Here is a 9,459-nt window from a genome sequence, read left to right as displayed (position 1 = left end):
AAGATTTAGTGTAAAATACTAATACCTAAGTTGGGGTTTTTTCCGTTTATTTGACACAATGTTATTCAATTCAATTCAAAAAAAATTTATAAAGCCTAGATGCTATGTAATCTATATATATCTCATAGCTCGGTATGAGAATTTGATCTGCATTTGTCCATGGTTTTATGATGTCTATGAGATTTTTTCCATAAGGTCAAGTTCATCAACAAAATCGTGTCGTAATATGTATATATGGTACTTCATTTTATATACTCGTTGAATATTACAAATGTTATTTCGTTTCCGCAGCGGATAAAACCGCTCCGTAATTTATTTGCCGTTACTATATTATGTATGTTTAGTAAGAAAGACGCGTAAACTTTTACGACTATTGTAAAAATATTCAGACGGTTTTGAAATATATTAGACTGTCAAACATTTAATGACCCCTCGACGTGTTTACATCCTAAATCATACTTATTACATATACGATTATTTGGTGAATCGATGTTTGCTACCCAATCACACCAGAACACAGAGATAGATTACTCTATACTATCTCAAAGCTATTTATCCCAGAAAAATGTGCTCTTCCCGTGAGATATACATCCTCATAAACGAAGTCATAGGGAAAAGCTAGTCAGAAGCCATGGGAAGCCATATCCAGAACTTCGTAAAGGGTGGGGCAGAATCAAATAAATATAAAAATTTAATAAGTACCTACGTAATAGACGATTGAAAATTACTTTTTTTACCGGCACTAATCAAACACACACATTAATAATAGCTTGGGAATTTTTTGTCTAATTTAAAATTTATATTATAAATCTATAAATTCTGATATAGCTTCGAGTCAGCATAGGACAAATGCCCCAATTTGCCCCACTGTAGGTACGCCCATGTCAGAAACAATATCATCCTAAAATAGACCGGCAAATTCCAGGATTGGCACGTTTAACAATATTATTAGCATAGATTAGGTAACGTGTCATATGTTAAGGGCACCCGCACTGGGCACGAGACGGTCCCTCGTTGCATTTCCAAAACAACATGGCGGTCACCGGGTTTATCGTCGCTGCAATAAATTTAATCGACTTTCTGACACGAACCTCAGATAAACGTGTATTTTGAGAATAGGTCTTGCACAACTGAGATAATTATTTATATGTACCTATAAAATAAAGTACCTGGGTGACTGAGCTTAGCTCGGTATTTTTAGTAAATCGTGTTTTTTTGAAAATCATATTTAAATACGAATTAGATATTTATAAAATATGAATAATATTTTTTTACCGATAATGATAAAAAATATAAATAAATATATAACATCAAAAATATAAAAAAATATTAAAAAAATAATGATAATATACAAAGGGTACAAAGTTTTTGCTTCGCGTATTAATATATAGAAGGTAAGGTTCCTTCTAATTTTCTTAACGCTTACATTACGTCAGACATTTTACTTAACAAACTAAAATTCGCCAAATATAAAGGAAGTTAGCATTCGTTTTTAACCGACTTCCAAAAAAGGAGGAGGTTCTCAATTCGACTGTATTTTTTTTTTATGTATGTTACTTGAGAACTTTTGACCGTGGGACCGATTTCTACAATTTTTTTTTAATCGAAAGGTGGTGTGTGTCAATTGGTCCCATTTAAATTTATTTGAGATCTAACAACTACTTTTCGAGTTATATCTAATAATGCGTTTTTACTTGACGCTTTTTTCGTCGACCTACGTTGTATTATACCGCATAACTTTCTACTGGATGTACCACTTTTGATAATTCTTTTTTTGTTGGAAAGGAGATATCCCTAGTTTAGTACAATGATAAGGAAACCAGGATCTGATGACGGGATGCCAGAGAAATCTAGGGAAACTCTTGAAAATCCGCAATAACTTTTTACTGGGTGTACCGATTTTAATAATTTTTAATTTAATCAAACGCTGATGTTTGTCATGTGGTCACATACAAATTTTATTGAGATCTGATAACTACTTTTTGAGTAATCTTTGATAACGCGTAGTTACTTGACTATTTTTTCGTCGATCTACGTTGTATTACTCGTCGATGTAATTGAAGTTGGTTTTTTTTCGTTTGCGAGCAAACACAATTATTAGAATCGTAATCCAAGCCCTCGTGTCACGAATTAGCTTGATCAAGCAGACGCGAGCGAACACAACACCTCGCGTTCGCAGATTACCGCCAGTAACAGGAACTTGCGGGTCTTCGTCTGAGCATTCGAGTTATCTCTGACTCACAGTTCCGTCACTTCTGATGGCTCGATTTACAGTGTTAATACCGGGGTGTCATGTCCAATGCCACGTCAGACAATTATTAATTTATTTGTTACATCTAAAATAACAGGCAAAACGGGAATCATTAGATATAAAAAAGACTAGCGCTTGACTGCGATCTCACCTGATGGCAAGTGAAGATGCAGCCTAAGGTGGTGCGCGCTTGCCTAGAAGATGCCTATTCACTCTTGATTTAAAGATACCCAAGTTATAGTTCGTTGGAAAAACGGAAGCCGGAAGGGCATTCCAAATTTTTTGCGTTGCGTATTAGGAACGAGGAAGCAAACCGTTTAGTGCGAGATCGTGCGATTCATTAATAAATTAACACACAAAAAGTAATTAGCTACACATACAAATAATTGTGTTTGCTCGCAAACGAAAAAAAAACCGACTTCAATTACATCGACGAGTAATACAACGTAGATCGACGAAAAAATAGTCAAGTAACTACGCGTTATCAAAGTTTATTCAAAAAGTAGTTATCAGATCTCGATAAAATTTATATGTGACCACATGATAAACATCAGCTTTCGATTAAATTAAAAATTATCAAAATCGGTACACCCAGTAAAAAGTTATTACGGATTTTCGAGAGTTTCCCTCGATTTCTCTAGGATCCCATGATCAGATCCTGGTTTCCTTATCATGGTATCAAACTAAGGATATCCCCTTTCCAACAAAAAAAAATAAATATCAAAATCGGTACATCCAGTAGAAAGTTATGCGGTATACAACGTACGTAACAACGTAGATCGACGAAAAAAGCGTCAAGTAAAAACGCATTATTAGATATAACTCGAAAAGTTATTGTTAGATCTCAAATAAATTTAAATGGGACTAAATGACACACACTACCTTTCGATTAAAAGAAAATTTGTCGAAATCGCTGCACCCAGTCAAAAGTTCTGAAGTAACACACATAAAAAAAAAATACAGTCGAATTGAGAACCTCCTCCTGTTTTGGAAGTCGGTTAAAAAGAGTGTGCTTTTAAAACTTCTTTAGCATAAGCCTGCACTGTGTTTTAGACACACGAAACGTAACTGACTATGATAGAAAGTCTACAACTACTATGATATACAAAAAAATGCTTATAATAGAATGTTGAGGTTGAGACACAGTTACCTAACACTTAGCAATACACACACATAAATAACATAGTAAAAGAAAAGCACTTACCTCGACTTTAAAATTAAATTTTTGTGCGATTATTATCGCGATTTTTATTTTGAAACTCCCGATATACGGTCATCCGCGACTATGGCGCCAGCAATGACGCTGAAATATATCAAGTTTCAAAATAATCGCTCTAAATCCCATATAATAAAAAGTGTTCATGTGACGCCGCGTTGGCGCAACGGTTACAGCCATGGATTGTAGCTGTTACGTTTGCGGTTGCGGGTTCGATCCCCGCACATGAAAAACATATGTATTGGCCATACAGGTGTTTGCCGTGGTCTGGGTGTTTGTGCAGTCCTTGTGGGTCTGCACGTCCCGGTCGTTATCATGTACACCTGATAGCGATCATTACTCATAGTAGGGAATATATCCGCTAATCCGCATTGAAGCAGCGTGGTAGATTAAGCTCTGATCCTTCTCCTACACGGGGAAAGAGGCCTATGCCCAGTAGTGGGATATTACAGAAGCGAATGAAACAACTTTTTCGGATTTTATCACGGTTTATTCTATTTTTACTGGTACTTCTGCCTGTATGTACTCAGAATATTAATGTCATCTCTCACTCAACCATAGACTGTAGCATACACATTCATTACGAAAATGCCAAAATTAACTTTCGCCTTTAATTTCATTGTCAGTTATCTTTATCGAAAGGCGAAACGAAAAATTTAGTGCAAAGTAACTTGAATGAAAATGAGTAATTTATTTGTAGGCGTTGAACATTAATATCAACTGGTTCTGAGTTTTAAGGATATTTGCTTCGCCTAATTTTACACTTTGTGCACACATTTGTGCTGTGTGGCTACGGCACCAAAGAATATAGCCACCCCCTCTCTTCCCGTGTGTATAAGAGGCGACTAAGGGATAACAAGGTTCCACTACCACCTTGGAACTTAAGAAGCCGACCGATGGCGGGATAACCATCTAACCGCTGGCTTTGAAACACAGGCCGAAGACGGGTAGCAGCGTCTTAGGTGCGACAAAGCCAGCCCTGCGGTCACCAACTCGCCTGCCCAGCGTGGTGACTATGGGCAACACATGAGTTCACGCATTTTAGGCGCGAACTTGTGGAGGCCAATGTCCAGCAGTGGACTGCAATAGTCTGGAATGATGATGATGATAATAATTTTACACATCTGAGATAAGTTTCACTGAGGTATATAGCAGGAAATTTCCTGCTCAAATTAGAGAGAAGCCAGACTGAGGTAGGACCTCGACCTTACAAAAGATCACAGCTAAATAATACTGTTTTCAAGCAGTGTTGTGTTCCTGTTGGTGAGTATGGTGACCAGAGCTCTTGGGGGAATAGAGATAGGGTCGGCAACGCGCTTGCGGTCCTTCTGGTGTTGCAGGCATCTATAAGCTACGGTAATCGCTTACTCTCGATATAGTTGTATAAAAAAATATACATACAGTAATACCTATTAATATAATAAAAGAGGATAGCTTCTGTATTTATATAATCTAATATAGAGGTTATCTAGACATGAGGTCTACCGGTTGAAATTAATGTGTGTTTCCGTAATAAAACCTGTTTATTTAGGAAGGTTGAATCCATGAGTAAATTATGCACGCTTCGAGACATGATGTCGGAGCAGATATTAAAATGTCCAACATTTTTATACAAATAGTCGTACTTAGATGTTTTTTAACTTAATTCTGTAGAATGATGTATGCGAGTGGATTGCATGAAAGATTTTTCCATACGCCTAGGGTTGCCAGCCTAGCCAATGCCTGCAATGAGCAACAAGAACCGTCCGATAGTGAACAGTTGTCGGAGCCTACGGACGTCTACAACACGAGAAGCATCACTCGTTACCCCCCTTTCTTGTCAACATAGTGCATCCTCAATAATTTTCCGAACTGTTCGAGTGTGTGTATGTGCACGTGTTTGTGTGTCTTGAGAGACATCAATACATCGTATATAAATAACAATTAATAGTCACAATGTATCGAATATATATTCACGGAAAAAATATAGCTACACGAAGTCCACCGGGTCAGCCTGGCGCTCACCTTTGTTATCTATGTTCAGCCTATTTACAAGACATTAGAATTTTATGTTATTGCATAGAGACGACTTTAATTCTTAATAAAAAAGAAACGGACTTAAGCCTCTACGGAATAATTTATCAAACTACAACTTTTTGTTTGTAAAATTTAAATTGCTGGTAGTTATTTTTTATATAAATAAAATGTATATACTAATTACAAAGTTGAAAAGTTTGTTTGTTTGTTTAAACTCGCTATTGTCAGGAACTAATGGTTCGAATTGAAAAATTCTTTTGGTGTTGGACAGCCCATATACCGATCTAGGCTTATAGGCTATTTTGACTTTGCTTGAATCACAATCCCTTTCGCATTCCACTACTGGACATAGGCCTCCTCAAGTTCACGCCAAAAATGGCGTGAATTCACGTGTTTTGCCCATAGTCACCACGCTGGGCAGGCGGGTTGGTGACCGCAGGGCTGGCTTTGTCGCTTTGCTTGAATATGATAATAATATTATATTTTTAATTATTTCCTCTCAACTAAAAACGTACCTGGTTATAGTTTATATGCTTCTATGAATGAAAATTAATGTCAGCTGGCTGTGTCTCGGTGGAAAGTTGAAAAGCAAGGGAAAAAAAGGTAAGGAAAGGAAGCAAAGGAACTCATAGACCCCGGACCAGCAGCAGCAGCCGAATAGTTTATTTTTTATTTTTTAGTTGTATTACAAATAAATTATTAAGTAAAGCTTATTTTATCATCAGGTGCAGGATTACAGATAATAAAGATGTGTGGATTGTATTTCATGGAAGATATCACCAATTTTGTATTAACTCACTTTATTTTTCTAGAAAATAAGATAAAATAAATGAATTCCGAAACGGTGGCAGCTTCACAATGATAACTAAAATTTTAATTTTTAAAATGATGATGATGATGAAAAAGGTTCTTTGATTTGTATAATGAGATTTTAAGATAGTGGCTGTCGTAAGAGGCGACAATGGGATAGCGCAGTTCCACTACCACCTTAGAACTTAAAAAGCCGACCGACTGCGGGATAACTATCCTACTGGTGGCTTTGAAATACACGGAGGTCGGAGACGGGCAGCAGCGTCTTCGGTGCGACAAAGCCAGTGCGGTCAACAATCCGCCTGCCTGCCCAGCGTGGTGACTATGGGCAACACACATGAGTTCACGCCATTTTTGCATTTTTGGCACAAACTTGTGGAGGACTATGTCCAGCAGTGCAGATAGGCTGAAGTAAAGATAGAGTTCAAAGCCTAATAAATTATTATAGATATTTAGTGGTGACATAATGTATTTATTATTATATACTAAAAGAAGCCGAAGCAACGGTCCAACGGTAGTGTACAATTTTTTTTATCATTAACTAACGATAGCGAAGCCAGTGACCCTTGACGCATGTATTGTTAAAGCTACACGTGGCGGCGGCCGCCTTGACCTCGCTCGTTCGTAGCTTCTTGTTTTTGCTTCCGATAAACACGAGATTCGGAGACTGGCGTTACTGATCTAAACTAACCAGTCACAGTCGCTTCAGGAATGCATCCTCGTATTAACTCAAAAAATGGGACTATAAAACAAACACCTCTCGTTTAAAAAATAAGAATGATCTAAAGAGATAAGACAAACATAAAAAAAAGTGCGTGCGTAGAAAGTACACATGTCAGAAGTTAGACATCTTTGACAAACTAATTTAAAAAAAAAAAAAAAAAAAAAAACGAATTGAAAAAAACAAAAACAAAGGCCAACGTCATGCGGTGTACCCAGGCGGTCACCCATCTAAGTACTGACCGCGCCCGACTTTGCTTGACTTCGGTGATCGGACGAGAACCGGCATATTCAACGTGGTATGGATGTTTGAAAATTCGTGACTTCGTGACGCCGTGACGCGATTGATCCGTAAATTTACCCCTCATGCTCCAAATGAAGTTTCACTTCAAAATACAGTCGAATTGAGAACGTAGTCTTTTTATTTATTAATTGAAATAATAATTAATAAATGTATATAAACAAGTTTACGACATAACACTTGAACAAACCCTCTTTAAATATTAAAGAAAAAAAAAGTTAACGACATGTACTCGTAGTATCGAGAGATATTTTTGCATATATCTTATACGGCTTCGAAAACGAAAGAGGCTCTCGAATAGTTTTTGAGTATGTTACAATGTCGCGTCATTCTGGCGTCGTTAAGTCGAGTTTAATACATAATTAGTTAGGCTGTTCATAATTCCCAAATGCGCCAAGACCTGTTCTAGTTTGTTCTACATGGGCGAAAGTGTCATTCTTTATTTAATGAAACAACTTTTTTCGGATTTTATCGCGGTTTATTATTAATTTTTGATTCCCGACGTTTCGGATACTTTACAGCAACCATGGTCACGGGAGGACTGAGGTGTCAGACGTCCTAACGTTACATAGTTATTCGAAACTACCCGACATACATCAATATTTTATTTAGTCCTATTTACGCAGAATGTGCTAATTGAGTCTTTAATCTTGGGTAAATTATGCTTGGTTTTTGATTTAATTATATTAATAATGGGGTCCCAAGCAGGTGGTAATTGCCAGCCATCTTCTCTATTGAAATTTGGAGTTTTTTTAATTTCAATAGCCTCACGGATCATCCTTGGTTGGAATCGGTGTTCTTTTGCGAGGATCTGTGGTTTATCGAATCTCAGTTAATAATAAAGCGCGATAAAATCCGAAAAAAGTTGTTTCATTAAATGAGTAAAATTCGCGTGTCATTCTTTATTTTAACTCTGTTTTCTTTATTCTTTATTTTAATTCTTTGTTCTAAATCTGTTCTGAAAGGTTTTTTTTTCTTTATTCCATCGTACTATGCGATGCTTATAAAATCATAGAAGTTGTTCATTTAACTGTCTGTACCAAATTTTGGCATTCTTCTTTTAATCTCGAGCTGGCGCTTGTCATATGATCCCATTTAAATTTGATCAAGATCAGACAAGATCTCTTATATTTGACTATTTTACGTCTATCTACGTTGCTTTGTAGATATTACTTGTAAATGTAAATTGAGGTTGGTTATTATTCATTTGCCCGCAAACAAAATTATTACAAGTATTATACCGTAATTGAAACAAAACACACCATAACAAGGAGGTCATCCTAATAGGTTCCAGTTAATTAACTCGTCAAATAAATCAACTGTTTGATCACGCCACAGCATTATCCCGTTCTCGTTAACGAAATTATTATCAAGTGCTAATGACACTAATAAGGTTGTCAGATACAACACTTGCTTATTATTAATGATTACATTACATTTTTAAGGCCCTGATTTATTTTAATAGAATAATTGAAATAATGGGATAAAAAAGAAGAAATCTAAAGCAATAATATATTAGTGCCAATAGATTAGAAAGAAGAACCTAAAATCATTCTAATATTGAGGTACATAGCAGGAAATAACCTGCTCAAAAATTCTGGAGCAGCCCGACTGGGAAACACTGCTCTGGAAGTAGTGATGTTCCCGTAGCGAGTACCTAGAGCTCCTGGGGAGGGTCTGGGGTAAGTAGGGTAGGGGTAAATTATATGGCCTTATTGAACTAATACATTTTATCCACGATTAATGGAGTCAAAGATTCCAATATTATTGAAATTAAATTTCCAAATCAAAAATTATGCTTGATGTATGTCGTTGTTATGAAGCCTATATATAGGTATTGCTCATTTTGTTAGCTTCTTTCTCCAAGTAGGTGATGGTTGTATATGTATGTATGTGTCAAATTAATAAAATTTAATTTTAATTAATCTGTAACTTAATTTATACTTGGGATGAATTAGAATGTTAATCAACGCCTACACGTGTTTATACTGTCATAATTTGTACGGAAAATAGCCTTTGTAGTAAAAATATCTCTCGTAGAATGATAACAGTATAATAAGTAGAATATTTATATTTTTTCATTAAATTAAAATTACGTCAATTCCCAAAGGTCGGTTCAGACGTCACTCACAACATTCAGTTTAT

The 9,459-nt window shown here is 36.1% G+C and overlaps 1 pseudogene; it reads right to left on the bottom strand.

Moving 5' to 3' along the window:
- Positions 1 to 7,207: 7,207 nt before the first annotated feature.
- On the bottom strand, positions 7,208 to 7,326 carry LOC123662562 (annotated as a pseudogene).
- Between the last annotated feature and the right edge of the window lie 2,133 nt (positions 7,327 to 9,459).

This window comes from Melitaea cinxia, chromosome 18, assembly GCF_905220565.1.
Source record: "Melitaea cinxia chromosome 18, ilMelCinx1.1, whole genome shotgun sequence".
Taxonomy (NCBI): Eukaryota; Metazoa; Arthropoda; class Insecta; order Lepidoptera; family Nymphalidae; genus Melitaea; species Melitaea cinxia.
Note: the sequence above shows the minus strand (reverse complement) of the source record. Positions and strands in the feature narration are given on the sequence as shown.